Genomic DNA, 15,183 nt, shown 5'->3' with positions numbered 1-15,183 from the left:
TTTCTGATTGGTCCGTGCTCTGTTTTTACGTCACAGATGGGAAGGAATGCTTGGAACGAAGTTTTTTGCTTAGTTAGGGAAATCATCCACTGAGCAAAACGCCGCGGGTTTTTTTCTCGAAGGAGGCTGTGGTGTTGCGAGTCCGAGATCAAGACAGAAAAGAGAGCTAATAACGGCATGGCGCTTGTGCCTTGTTTTGCCCGTTCCTATATATGTTTTAGTCAGTTTCGCAGAGCTCCGTTAGGCTTGTCCCCAAGTAAAAGTATAGGATTGCAGCCGAGCAGCCCGAGCTTGTGCGTACTGACTCGGAAATAAATCCCTCGCAGTTCAAATGTGCTTACTTCTAAGGTATGTATGTGTGCACAGATGGGAACCTGGCTTGTGGTGTGTGTGAGTATGAACCTGTTCGTTTCCCCTATGAAGTGACTAAAAGTCCTAACCTTTTCCTGCGCTTGTTTGCTTTTTAACGGCAATTTATAGCACCCATTTGGTGAATGAATCGACTTGTCTGAATTCGGTTTTTTGTTTTTGTTTTTTTGCTTGATGATATTCCTTACATACTTAGCCTGTCTCCACAAAAGTTAACCACATTGATTTCAATAGAACTTATACTACCCGTATTTGCCCGAATAGAAGATGATTTAATTCATTCATTCATTCGTTAATATACCGCCTAGTATAAAAATCTCTAGGCGGTGTACAGAATTTAAAATGTAACAACACATTTAAAATTCATAAAAAGATACAATCATAATAGATAAAAACACAAGTCATTAATAACACATTAATATTTTAAAGAATTAAATTTAAGATGACTCCCTCCCTTAAAAATAGAGGTTACTTATACTTGTTTACCCAAATGGAACAGGGCTCTGAATTTAAGATGACCCCCCCAAAATTTCTAACATCAAAGAACTTGGGGAAAACACCTAGTATTAGATTCAGGTAAATAACCTGAGTAAGTATGTTTAGGATTACAGCCCCAAGGCTGACTTGCATGCATAGCCTGCAGATTACAACCAAAAACTGCAAATACTAAAGCCATTTATGATGCCACAAGAACATTTTAAGTATAAATTTGGCACATTTGCCCTTTCAGCAATGTTGTAGTTTAGGACAGGGGTTCCCAACCTGTGCTACTCCAGATGTTGCTGAACTACAACTCCCATCAGCTACAGTTTATTATATTGTGGCTGAGGATGATGGGAATGGTAGCTCATCAACATCTGGAGTACCACCGGTTGGGAGCCCCTGATGTAGGGAAGCAGATATAGTTTTATAATGTGTGAGTTCCATAATAACACATTATGTGTGTTGTTTTAAATTGTGTACACCGCCTAGAGAGATACCTATCAGGTAGTATATAAATAGAAGCCTACCCGCACAGAGCATCTGTGTGCTCTTTGGGGCCCGCTGCTCCCTCCTGCCCCACTCTCTTGTCCTCCATCCTGCCCCCTCTCCTCCCTCCCGCCCCACTCTATCTGGCCCTTCCTTCTCCTCCCCTCCCTCTTGCTCCCTTCTCTCTCCCTCCTGCCCCTCTCCCTCCTGCCCTACACTCTCTTGCCCTCCCTCCTGATCCCCTCTCTCTTGTCTTCTTCCCCTTCCGTTCCTCTCTTCCTCCCCCCCCCGCCTGCACTGTGCATTTTACCTCAGTGGGTGGCGGGAACCTTCTCCTGAGCGGCGAAGTCCCACCACCCATTTCCCTCCCACCCCGGCCTCCATCGGGAGTCAGGGCTTTGCGCCGTCGCTTGTTTCCCACTCACCCCTCTCGCCGGTGCCTACTCTGGCCGTCCTGCCGCCACCTCCTCCCTCTCCCACTCCCCGCGGCCAGGCCAGGCTGGGCCGCTGCCTCCTCCTTGTCCTTAACCAGGATGGGACGGCCTGACCTGGCCAGGCTGTCCCGCTGCCTCCCGGCGGCCAGTTGAGCCCACCTCCTCAGGCCGTTTTGTGGCCTGCCATTACCGCCTGCTGCCATTTTTCTTGCCCGCAACTCTTGCCTTTTGGCAGCGGAACTCTTGCAACCTGTCGTGAAAGTTCCGCCGCCAAATCCTGGGCACGTATACCGGCTAAGCGAATTAAATATATAGATGATAGATACATAAATAAATAGTTCAATGGATTCGGATTTCAAATAGCGATGCTAGATTTTTCACGCTCAGAAGCTGACGTGTGCTGCACACCTGCTTATGTACATTTGGTTTGTATAATTATTTTAATTAATAACATTACTATTAATCTTGTAGCTTCTAAATGTTTAGAATTTGAAAGGTTAGATTTCATTGTGCTAGGCACTATGCAGAAATATAGTCTTTATCCCAAGCAGATATCAGTTTAAGTAAATGGAGTCGCGTACCATAAACATCATGATGCTCAAGATCACTGTTCCCTCTAAGGCGTGTGCATGCTCACAAGTTTTTGGATGACCGCTCAGTTCATTTTAGATCCTGCTCAGGTTGACTCAGGAAGGCCCCACTCTGAATGCAGGTGCGCACACACTGCCTTGATACTGCCGCTCAGAACAAAACTCATTCTGCACAGAGATGAAAAAAATTAGAGGGACCACTGCCTGCTAGGAATGTAAACTCTCCCAAGATGGAAGGAGATGGAACATTCATTACTTGATTTCATGGTGGAATCTTAGGGACAGCATGCCCAGTCATCTGTCCCTAGGAATAACACATCTGGGGCAGGACACAGAGACATATATCTCAATGCACATTACTTCATCTTCTGCACACATATCTGCATGTGAAGCACTTTGAAAACTTCAAATGTGCGTGCATGCTTCTGTTATTCTTACACTACACAATTCCCATGATCCTTCCACTTCCTTTTCGAGGTACAAAGACTGTGGAGGTCAAACTTATGCATGACTCACCTTTATTACACATCCAGTTGTATATCGTGATGAGTGTATGTGTAGTACTCCTGGATTGCCTAATGTGTGAGTCTACCTTTATAGTTTTACCAAAGTGCTGTGGTCAACTATTCCAAAAGTTGCACTGATCTAGGGATGTGCACAAAATGTTTCAGCACCTCATTAGAGAGGCACCAAAATGATTCGGGTTGCCGAAGCCAAAATGTTTCAGCAGGGATCGAGCTGCAGCTTTAAGGAGCAGGTACACAGGTCCTTACCTGCTCTGCCACTTCCGTTCCGGTTGCAGTGCTATGCTGCTCAAAAGGCCATGTGCGGCTGCTTCCCTGTTCCCAGCAGCCTGTGCACGGTGTTGGCACGCCGCCAACACCATGTACTGCCTTTTGAGCAGTATAGCACAGTGCTGTGACCAGAATGGCAGAAGGGTGGTGGAGGACCAGGTATGGACCTGCGTATCTGTTCCTTAAAGCTACCGTTGTCCACCCCACCCTGCCTGCCAGAGACATTTCATGCACATCCCTACTCTGATCCATGCAGACTTCTGCAAGTGCTGTGAGCATTCAAATGAAACCCTTGGCCCATGGAAGTGTGAGTGGGCCCTAAGTATACACTTTTGAAAATGAACTTGTCCAACTGTTGTGCAGGAATAGACCTTTCTAGGGAATCAAGCCCAAAGTGATTGGGCATCTTATTTTTAACGTATAATGTTGACCCCTGAGCCTTAACATTTGTTCACTGGCAGATTTGTTTGCCACTTTCTCATAATCATATCCAAAGTGGCTTATAATGGATAGAAAAGGAGCCATAAACATATGTAAGATAATATAAGAATATATCAGCAATAGTGATACAGCAGGAACATATCAATAGTACATTAATAACGCATCAGACCACATATTGCTCCTATCTGGGCAAATAGGCACCTTTTAAAGTGGTGGTTCCCTTATATTTAGCACTGGCCCTATTATTGCTTGTGTTGTGTGTGGTTGCTTTTTAAGATTGTAAGTCCATTTGGGACAGGGAACCATTTTCTTATTCCTTTTGCTATGTAAACTGCTTTGGGAACTTTTTTGTTGAAAGACAGTAGATAGATCTATTGCCTTTCAACAGTAGAGAGAAAGGAAGCCTGCACTCTTAAACACACTTTCTTGGTTGTAAGTTTAATGGAAATGTATGGGAGTTATCACCCAGGGGCAGCCCATTCCTGTGTGATTACTCGGAACTAACCTTCATTGAGTACAATAGAGCAGGGTTTCTCAACCTTGAGCTCCTAGATGTTGTTGGACTACAACTCCCATCATCCCCTTTGTGGCTGAGGATGATGGGAGTTGTAGTCCAACATCTGGGGGCCCAAGGTTAAGAAACCCTGCAATAGAGCATATGTCCCCAGTCTGTGGTATTCCAGATGTTGACGAACTACAACTCCCATCATCTGCAGCCACAACAAATTGTAGCCGGGGATGATGGGAGTTGTAGTTCAGCAATCTGGAGCACCGTAGGAGGTTGGGAACACCCGCAATAGAGCATAGCGCCCCGCGAGGACAGCCTAAATTTAAGTTTGTGGTGGAGAGGCTGGCGCGTTTGTATCATAGGCGATACGTTAAGCCTTCATCGAGTCAAGTGAAAAAGAAGGGATGCAGCTCAACTGAACGCCAGCTTCATGCAGCCAATGGGACTACAGCAACGGAGACGCCGCTTGAAGTCGGTCCGTCGTCGAGGGCAGCAACAATGCAGTTGCCGCAGGAGCCACGGACACGCCTCCTGCGAGATGGCCTGCCCTCTCCGTGGGAGGGAGGCGTTCCGGTTCAATCTGAAGCGGAGCTCGCGGAGAGAGAAGGCGTGCCAGGCCGTGGCGTTGCTCATTTCCTGATTTCGCCGACTCTTCCTTCTCCCAGTCCCACCCTCCGAGCGCGAATGGGGGGGCAACGAAGAGACGGAGTCGAGCCTTAGCAGCCTCCCTCGGCAAGGAGGGAGCGCCGGGGCGTCGCGGGCTGGCTTCCCCGGCTGGCAGAGCGAATGGAACGACGCGCTGGGCGTTGGAAGGTTGCCCCGGGAGGCGCGCGCCGCTGCTAGAGCGGGGGCGGCAGCGGCAGCGGCAGCAAGCGTGTTGCAGCAGCACCAGGCTGGGTAGGTTGAAGGGAGAGGAGCCCGTATGGAAGGGACTGGGGAGACCCCGGGGGGTTCGGCGGCGCTCGCGCTAGGAAAAGAGGCAGGTTGAGTGGGCGTCCAGAGGCAGCACGAACCTAACCAAGGGCTGGCGGCGGTTGCCTTCTCTGCAGCAAGCCAAATGCAGGGAGTAGGCAGGAAGGTGGGTGCGTGTGTAAATGGTACGAGTGCGTGTGTAAATGGTACGAGTGCGTGTGTAAATGGTACGAGTGCGTGTGTAAATGGTACGAGTGCGTGTGTATGTACACCGTGTGTGAGCCAGAAAGCCGGTAGTGGAGCGACGTGGTCGGGCTTGGGGTGGCGGTGTGCAGCCAGGCTTCTTGCAAGGTGAAACGAGTGTCACTAAGAGCAAGTGTAAGGCTTGTGCCCCCATCCATAGGGGAGCCTTGCTCTGTTCGGGTTTGGCTGAGGATTTGAGGTTTCAAGGGAGAAGGGGATGCTGAAGGGCTACTTGAAGCAAATGAATCGGGTATTTATAAATAGGTGGTGGAACTGAGAGTGCCTACATAATTTGCAAGGTGCCAGTGTCTGAGGAAAAAACATAAGCAAGCCACCAAGCTCTCTTGTCATGCTCACCTCTCAGATTCTCGTCAAAATTATTGGGTGTGAATCCTAGTGTATGTAGTACCACTCGGTGGCTCTTTTACAGCACAAATGCTTAGGGACAGAGGCATACCCTTCAATCTTGCTAGGGGTATACATCACGTATCGAACGATGTGAATGGCATGTCTCTCTCAATCAGTGTCCACACAACCAGAAGTGCCAGGTGCTATGGTCTCTGTAGAGTATATCGAGTGTGTCTGGTTTTTCAAATAATCAGATGTGCATCTTGTGATCTGTCACTGTTTAGCTCTCAACTTTTTTTGCTGGCCAGTAACCAAAATAAACATTACTATACTACTGCACTCCACTTTTAGTTTCTGTTTTTAAAATCCAGGTTAACTCAAGATGTGTAAAGCTTCCCACAGCTGACCAGGACCAATATCTGCCATTGCATCTGGGCGCTCAGTTACCTTAAGCACTTGGCTAAGTTCTCTTTAGTTCATTGCCCTGAACTTGGATATTTCACAAATCAACCTTAGCTAGTCTGACATAATGTGTGTAGAGTGTTGGAATTGAACTAGGAAGACTTGAGTTCATTAAATTCACTGAGTGACGTTGGGCCAGTTGTCTCTATTGCCACCTCTATCACAAGGTAGATGCAGTGGTAAGGAGGGTTGTGTATGCTGCCCTCAACTCCTTAGAAAATGGGTGGGATAAACATGTAATACATACAATAAATATGTTCTCCCTTCCCTCTCCACCCAATAATTAAATGTATTGGGGCATTACAAGGATAAGTGTATAAATTTGCTGGGGGTGCGTGGGGTTAAAAATCTGACCTTGCCATTTCAGGAGCACAATATACATATGTAAAATATGATGAGTACTGTGAGACAAAAATGAAATTTCAATAGGATGAGAGTTCTAGTCTGGATACTACTGTGAATATTTATATACCACTTTCCAACAAAAGTTCCAAAAACAGTTTACATAGAAAAATAAATGAGATGGTTCCTTGTCCAAAAAGGGTTCACAGTCTAAAAAGAAACATAAGGTAAACGCACCAACTATCACTAGAGGGATGAAGTGCTGGGGTTGAATAGAGACAGTTGCTTTCCTCTTGTTAAATATAAGAGAACTAGTAGATGAGCCCTGCCGTTGACTGGGCAAAGTCATTTTGAGTAGATTACAGTTATAGAGAAGTTCAAGAAATTAAATATGCATACTGTAGTAGAATATTTAGTCTATTTTCCTTAAGGAAAGTAAGCTTGTGAGATCACCCGGTATTCTGTGTGTGTCCGTGTGAGTGTCCCCATCCCCCAAATCAACTTTGCAATACCTGGACCAATATGAACCAAACTGGGTACAGTTGTAGGGACATCTAAACAGCGTAGTTTGTGATGATGCCATCCACCCCAATTTAAGATGACAGACACATACACGTTTGAGGTGCAAGTGGGCTAACTTGTGAAGTACCTAATCAATTTGAACCAAATTTGCTACAGCTATAGGGACACCTCAATGGTGTAGTTTGTGATGATGTCATCCCAATTCAAGATGGCAGAAGCATGAATGCTTGAGGCTCAGGAGGGCTAACTTGTGGACCACCTAACTGAATTGGACCAAATTTGGTGCACTTGTAGTGAGCGATACAAAGGGATACCTCAGTGGCATAGTTTGTGATGATGTCATCCACCCCAATTCAAGATGGTGGCCGTGTGAACGTTTTAAGATGAAGTTAGCTAACTTGTGAGGATGGTAATTATCAATTGAGATTCTAGTGAAAGGAAAGTAGACAGATTAATTCTTACTAGAACAACTTGTTAATGTGCTTGCAAAAGGGAAGTAAAAGAACAGTTTGAAATGTGTGGGATTTCAACTTCAAACTTTTTTTTTTAATAATGATTACCATATCTGGTAAATTTGAGTAATTACATTTGAATCTGAGAGAGATCTGCTTTTCTTGAGCATGATGTCATTTTGGAATTATTGAACTGATTATTGAATGTTAAAAATCTGTTGAGAACAATAACTATTAAAATATGATTATATCCAGAATTTATTCTTTTTTTTAAAAAAAAGCTAAACTTCTATCCAAGCATATTCCAGTGTGAAAAGTAGTGTATTCAGTTAATTTTAGTGGAGGATTGTGTATGCAAAATTTGGTATTTGTATGTCATTGGTAAGAAGTATGACTTTATTGCACGCAAGCAAACAAACAAACAAACAGATTCCTCAAAATACATAAGATATTGGCACTTTAAAAGAGGCCTCTTTGTTCACTTAGCAGGGTACTCCCTGGGTACACCCTTAGTGTATAGTATTACACAATACGGTAATACCACTACACTGTGGAGTGTTATCACATAAACCAGCCTCTGAAAGTGAAATGTCTTATCTTCATATGATAAGCCTATGATGTTGCTGAGCTCTCTTATTTTGGGAGGGCTAAGCAAATCCTTTTAATGCCAGATGTGATTTTATGTTGTGATTTAATTAAAAGGCTGCATGTCTTTCTGTTAACCTGACAGTTAAAACATTTTTGTTCTTTTAGAAGTGTAGCCCTTGCATTTATTATCACTCTTACCAGCAGATGTTTGCTTAGTAAATACAAGTGAACCAGCTAACAAGTCCCACTGGGAGCTGTCCTTCCATGGAAAATAGCCACTGGGGGTGGGGGGCAAACTGGATTAAGGCTGTGGTGGGGGTGGGTGGGGGTGAAGTGTTGAAGACCTTTCACTTTCCTGATCCAGATTAGGGCTCTATATAGCTGTACATTTACATTTAAAGGAACAACACAGAAGTCCTACAGTTTAATTCTTTATGTAGCTTATTTCCCTACTTCTTACTGTTTGATATTACTGGAAATATTATAGACCCAAATATACTTGCTGTGCTTATCATAAAAATACTTATTTTATAATGTTAAAGCAGTATTTGCATTCTGATTAGTATACTGATTTATCAGTAACTTAAATCTTACAGAAGTTTGTCACTGTGATCTTTAAACAATTTGTCATTCTATGTAGCACATTTAAACAGTCTTATAATTCTTTTATCCTTTGCTGTGCTGCACTTTGAAGAACACCAAAAGGTAGGAATAGCACTATTGGTGGACAGATAAAACTTTCTAATTATTCTAAACGCTTAACTAAAGAAAAAAGGACTGATCTTTACTGTAAACAAATTGTTTCCTTAAGTTTCCTCTATTTTATCTCTTGCTATTTTGTCACACTACTGTACTTAGAGAATGTAATTTTAATAGCTATGTATTTTAGGTTACTGCAGTGATCTTCAAAAGAAAATATTTTCATGAAAATATGGTTGCTTGTAATGTGAGTACACTTTAAGTGGAGAGAGTGCTTATTATTCCATTAGGCATAGTATAGCAAAGCATATCTGTAACCTCATTGCTTTTCTGTTTTGTAGAAAGCTGTTCTTGTCTTTGTTGTAGCCTTTTCATGCTGGGCAGATTGAGGAAAACCCATGGTTGCATAATTAAGATTTTACCTACTTGTGGGCACTTAATAACTAGTTGTGACATTCTTTTGTTGACTTGTTTGCTCTTTTTCTTGACTGTTCCTTTCTTGTCTAAGATACACTATGGCTGCCCCCAAGCCATGGTTTGGTGATCCTCTAAGCCATGGTTTGGATAACAACCCCCATGCCTACCCTTTTTTCCCTCCTGTCAAGCACATGTTTTTAATCAAACCATATTTAGTTGTTGCATCCAAGCACAGTAGATTGTGGCACTTGCAGCCCATAGTTTGTTCCTGATTCCCCAACTAAAGGATTGTCTGAATGTAGCCTCTCTTTGTTTTGTATAAGGACTGTATGCCTACTTAGACAACGTGGTCGGTTTTGTTATCTGCTAAACTTTTTGTGTTTAAGTTTGTTGTGTTTTCTTTTCTGTATCCCAGAGATGCAAAGAGTCGTATGATCCACAATGTGGGAGAGTAGCAGCATTACCTCAGCATAATCTGTCTCAGTGTAATTTGATTACGCATGAACTAACCTGCAATAGCATTCCAAAGCACTTTGGTAGCTGCCTTAAATTGTGATGTGATATTGTATCATTGCTCATTCTGCTGAACTGGCAATTCCACAAGATTTTTTTAAAAAAATTAACTCGTTCAAGTGTTAAAAGGTTTTGCATGTCCAGCAGATATCCTGATATGGGTAAACTTGAAGCATAATGTTTGGTCACAAAGAGAAGCTAAAGAGATGCAGGAACTCAAGGAATAAAGCATCCCAGTGATCTATGATATATACTGGAATCCTTTAAAACTATCCAGAAAGGAAGCAGAACTGTCGTTCAGCAAATACACAAATATTCTAACAATGTCTTTCATTGAGTAAATGGCAATATCAGGTATCTAAAACAAAAGAACCAACTTGTTCATTAATAAACAAAATCAAACATGTTTCATTGGAATCATGTATACATTGAAAGTGTGGCATTAGGAGTGACAGTCATAAAAGCATGCTAGGCTTCACACTACTATGACCAAAATTCATCCACCAGCACAAGCTTTTAACGTCACACTTGCCATCACCAATGCTCTTCAATGATCTGCACCAACGGCATCATCATAACCCTGTGCAGGAGAATGTGCACAAATCTGGTGTTGAAAAATGGGGCAGAATGCGAGTGCATTTTGAAGTGCTCTCCAGCAGAAGGTATTTGGAGTGCTGGGACCTCTGATTCAGCACACCATAATCCTGCAAACCCCACAAAAATGGGCTGATTTGTGTGAGAGTCCAAACAGTAGGTCACGGACCAGCAGACTTGTTGCAGGTTGCACAGTACTATTGTGCAACTTCCCTGAATTGTTTGGTATGCATTACAACCCCCACTCCTCCTGTTTTGCCATTACAGTACAGAACTGACCAGGAGGGAAGCTGTTGATTGGACAGTTTTTCTAGTCTTCTTAGATATTCTCTTTCTGACTTCAGAACTGTGGCACTTAAAGCAGTGTCACAGGATAGTTACTTTGAAGTTGCAGAACCGGAATTAATTAATGGACTTTAGTATCTGAGGGCTTGCATTAGGCTTATAGGTTGTTCTTGTACTACAAAGGATAAATTCCATATTGGCTGTGTATTGTGTTAGTATATGATTAGTGCTTTAGTAGTCAGGGCATATTCTGTATTCTCATTATCTTTAACTTTCTCTTTGTTAAAGCCATTTCTGTTCAGGATTATTTCTAGTTAGAGATACTTACCTTCTCATTCCAATTAGTGTATTGTGGTAAGTAGAAGCTGGCTATGAACACTTGAGCCATAATAAATGAATGAGTTTTCTGAGGTGTTGCAGTGCAATCTTCTGCGGGCACAGATGACAGCAGCCCTACTGTAAAACTTCAAAGTACAACCAGTGATCCTGTGTGTACACCACAGTGTGGCTTGTAAAGAAAGATGTTTCATAAAATAGTAGAAATGTTGAATCGGTAAACAGAGATTTAGCAAATGGCGACAGGGTAGTGCATGACTTTCAAAAGAAATTTTACATGTATATACCTCAAATAGCAAAAGTAGTGATAAGCACAATATGAAAAAGAATAAACAAGTAATAAGCTGATGTAAATCAAGAATGAGCAATGCAATGCGTATTGTATGGAAGTGGCCTGAAAGGAAAGGGAATCTAATAGCGTAGTTGTGCCAGAGGGGCCAAGCACCGCTGACGGGCTGCCCTCCCCATTGTGATAACTGGCACTTTGTACAATATGTTTATTTTCATCAATATATTGTTATAGATGAAGTAATGGCTACTTAGCCATCTACTTGTGTGGCAGAATGCTGGTTGATAATGCAGAAGGCCTTTGGCTGTCTCTAGAAATGTTAATGGCCTTGAAGTACCCTGATGGGAGAAGCCATAGAAGTCTGTTGAATTGGCATACAGTATAGCCACCTGATGGGAGGGGTGTATTGACTCCATCATACACACACACACACACACACACACACACACACACACACACACACCCTGACCAAGTGTAAAGACAGAGAAAGTAGCTTGGGACAGGCTATGTGAGAGAGTTTTGGAGAGGCTGGAATGGAGGAGTTTGGCAGAGACCTGAAGCACCTTGCGTGCTGGGTTTTCTCTCCAGGGATCAAATATAACGTGCTGCTGCTTGTAGAAGTGCTCATCTATTTCATCTCTTTCTAATGCTTAACTTGTATATCTCTGAATACACCCAGTATTACAGAGACACCATAAATGTTCAGTGCTTGCTCTTCCAAAGAGTGCCAGAGTTCAAGAAGCACTGCATCCTTAGAACATATCGCTGCTTAGGCAGTGGGGAGCATGCATAGCAGTATAGATTAAAAAACTCACCAGCATCGTGTACATAAAGAACTCACTTCCACTTATATTTTGGATGGGAGCATTAATGTGAAATACACCACTGCTTTTTGTTCAGAAATCAAAATCTGTGACAAAAGTTCTCTTTCCTCCCACCCCAGAAATGTCCTTTGCCCCTTCTCTCTCCACACCCCCATATTTATTTTCTGGTGCCACCACTATCTAAGAAAGAAATCTACGTAATGGCAAAACCTGCATAAGTGTTAATGTTCATGTGAGCATGATTGCTGATATTGAGTTAATAAATAGACATGTGTAAACAGATGCTGAAGGAGAGTTGATAATCTAAGGCTGTCAGCATAGAGAACCTTTCTGATTCTTGCTGTATCCTTGTGGCAAAGTCAAATGACTGGTGAATAGGGAGATCTGACGACAGAATATTTATTTATTTATTTATTTATTTATTTATTTATTTATTTATGCATAGAAACAGGACTTGTGAGTTTTTTCTTCTTCGTAATAATCTTAAAATAGTGTGGCTTCTTGTATGTATTTTGGAGGAATCAACGTTTCTGAAGATAATTTTGTTTATAAGAGTACAGTACACACATCTTGAAAATACATACAGAAGTCTGGTTTATATTTGAATGTTGTGCTTTCAAAATTCTATAGGAGTTTGACTTAATTTATCATCTTTATATCTAGTATCAAGAAAGGACAAAATAATAACCACAAACAGAATGTTGATTTTTCAAATTCTGCTTTTTGTCATTGGTCAGATTGAATTGGTTGAAGTAGTTTTATAGTTACCTTTAGGACCAGACACTGGTGATAGTTCTTTGCATATCAAAATTGGATGTAGTTCAATAAGTCATGTTGGGAGCCACAATGAAATGTGAAAATTCAAGGTGAACCCATCATGTATTCTGTTTGGCAGATGCTATTCTGATGCCAAAGTTCTGAACTCCTGTTGAAACTTTAACAGCATTGTGAAGTAAGCACACACACACCCTACCTGTATATGAACCCAATAACTTCTAGTTTTGCATTAGAACACTTATAGCACAATCCTATGCATGTGTATTTGGAAGTCCCACTGTGTTCAGTTGGACATATTCCTAGGAAAGCAGAGGGTGTAAGTCCTGCTGAACACAGTGAGACTTCCAAGTACACTTGCATAGCATTATATTATATAATGGAGCCACCTAGTGAGAGGTGACTCTTTTAACTTAAAACTGACTGGTGTCCAGAATCTGGTGTGTGCTGTGAATGAAGTGTTGTCAAATCACTGGTTGCAGTGACCACGCTGCTTTATTTAAATTGTTTCCCATTGGTATTGTATGTGTTTCCTAAATGGTTAACTTAACCATAAAAATGTAGTGTTCACAACTAAATAAAACATTTATATCATATAGGAGGATATATACTTGTATAGGTGTATATATTTACTAATTTTAGAAAAGGTTGTGTGAAGTTGCATACTGAACAGTGTTCTCCCATTTTTCCAATGTTGCTGCTTTCTGTTTCACTTCTGCTCCTCCTCCTTCTGTTGTATAAGTCTCCTGCCCTGCACCAAATCCAGCCACACCCCCATTTCAGAAATGTGAATTAGTTAACAATCAGAAGCAGGAAACAAGGCAGGAAGGCAGCTGGAAGGAATATTAAAGTCATGAAAAGACTATCAGAGGAGGATAGGGAGATTGCAGATAAGTTTATTGGTTCTTTGCCTTTGTATGGAAGATACTTGACATGTAGTGAGACCTAAGCCCCACGCTGCCCCACTTTTGTTACCCCACTTTCTGCTTGGGTATACAAACAACTGAATCAAATAGATGTGACAAGATGAAGTTGTACGGCCGATTGGCAAATTAAAAATCGAGAACTCATCAGACTTGGATGGCATACACCCTAGAGTTCATGATGAACTTAAATGTGAAATTGTTAATCTTCTAACAAATCTATATATTTAATTCTCTAAGGCACACCTGTGGCTAATCCCATGTGTGGCAGCTTTCCTGAGAGTTTGTGAGCAGCTGCCAGATAGCCACAGGTACACCGCTGTGGGCAGCGAGGGAAAGCAGACTGGGAGGGGCAGAATGGACTGGGGCTGAAGAGGGGCGGAGGAGAACAGACTGGGGCTGGAGGGAGGGAGGAGAGACGGGGAGGACTAGGGGCGCAGATGCTCTGCGCCAGGTCAGCTAGTACTAATCACTAAAATCAGCCTTGTTGTTGAGGCTTGGAAACTAATTGACAGTGGCATCTGTTTTCAAATTGGAATAGGATCTGGGATAGGGGAGGCAGGGAACTGGAGAGGTGTTAGGCACACAAGCCTAAATTTTCTTTCTACGCTAGTGAAAAGGATTATTAAAACTATAATTAACCTATGGCAGAAACAAATATATAGAAGAACAAGTGTTGCTGAAGATTAAGCAGCTTGGCTTTTGCAAAGGGATGTCCTGCCTCACTAGAATCTTAAAGTTCTCTGTGTGTGTCAACAAGTGTAGGTTAGACAGGGGTGATCCAGAAGAAAGACTGCTCTGGTTTCAGTGCCACATGAAGACCTTTTTGTTCTCCCAGGTTTTTTCTAGTATTTCCTTGGGATCCTTTTAAAACCACAATTAATGGACTTTATTCTGTATTAACATGAGCTTACGTACTGCACAAGGGGTTGTGGCAGCTTGAGCACTGCCTGCATGTATGTAAACAGCTGCAAGGAGGCTGTGTAGGGGCTTCATAATGGAGATACACTTCACATCATTTCCAATGAGCAGTGCATCACACAATGCTGTGCATGGTAAGGGTTCTGTGTACAGAGTTGTACGCCACGCTGCCCATTGGAAATAATGGACGGCATATTGTGCAAATTCATGCATGGAGTCTTTACTGCTGAGCACTGCTGCCTAGCGGAACAATTCACACAGGGCATGGCCAGTGCTCAGACCACCCATAAGCCACCTGCTTTTTCTAATCTCACTTAGTTTATGTTGGTGCAGGCCAGTTTTTGTATACATTTTTAGATTTTAAAAAACCCTATTTAAAACATATATTGAAATTATATACTTGGGCTTCCAAAAAGCTTTGGGCTAGGTCCTTTGTTAAAGATGCCTGAGTAAATGTGATAGTCATGGTATAAAAGGCCAAAACTACTCAAAGAACCAGAAGTAAAAGGTTATAAGTGGATAGTTCTCACAATGGAGTAAAGTAAGCAATGAAGTCCCCTTAGCAGTGGTGTTGCAACTAGTGCTTTTCACAAGTGATCTGAATCGGATGAATAGAGAAGTAGCCAAGACTGTA

The 15,183-nt window shown here is 42.3% G+C and overlaps 1 protein-coding gene across 5 annotated transcripts in view; it reads left to right on the top strand.

The window, feature by feature from the left end:
• ZDHHC3 (zinc finger DHHC-type palmitoyltransferase 3) overlaps positions 1 to 15,183 on the top strand; it is a 94,801-nt gene that overhangs the window by 37,410 nt on the left and 42,208 nt on the right. Inside the window, exon 1 of one of the 5 annotated variants that reach the window (XM_053260323.1) lies at positions 32 to 348. The exons of 1 other annotated variant lie outside the window; for it this stretch is intronic. The gene's annotated coding sequence lies outside the window, so the exon portion shown is untranslated. 3 more of the 5 variants (XM_053260322.1, XM_053260326.1, XM_053260324.1) reach the window with 3 other exon arrangements.

This window comes from Hemicordylus capensis, chromosome 6, assembly GCF_027244095.1.
Source record: "Hemicordylus capensis ecotype Gifberg chromosome 6, rHemCap1.1.pri, whole genome shotgun sequence".
Classification (NCBI taxonomy): Eukaryota; Metazoa; Chordata; class Lepidosauria; order Squamata; family Cordylidae; genus Hemicordylus; species Hemicordylus capensis.
This window is presented reverse-complemented; position numbering and strand designations above follow the sequence as displayed.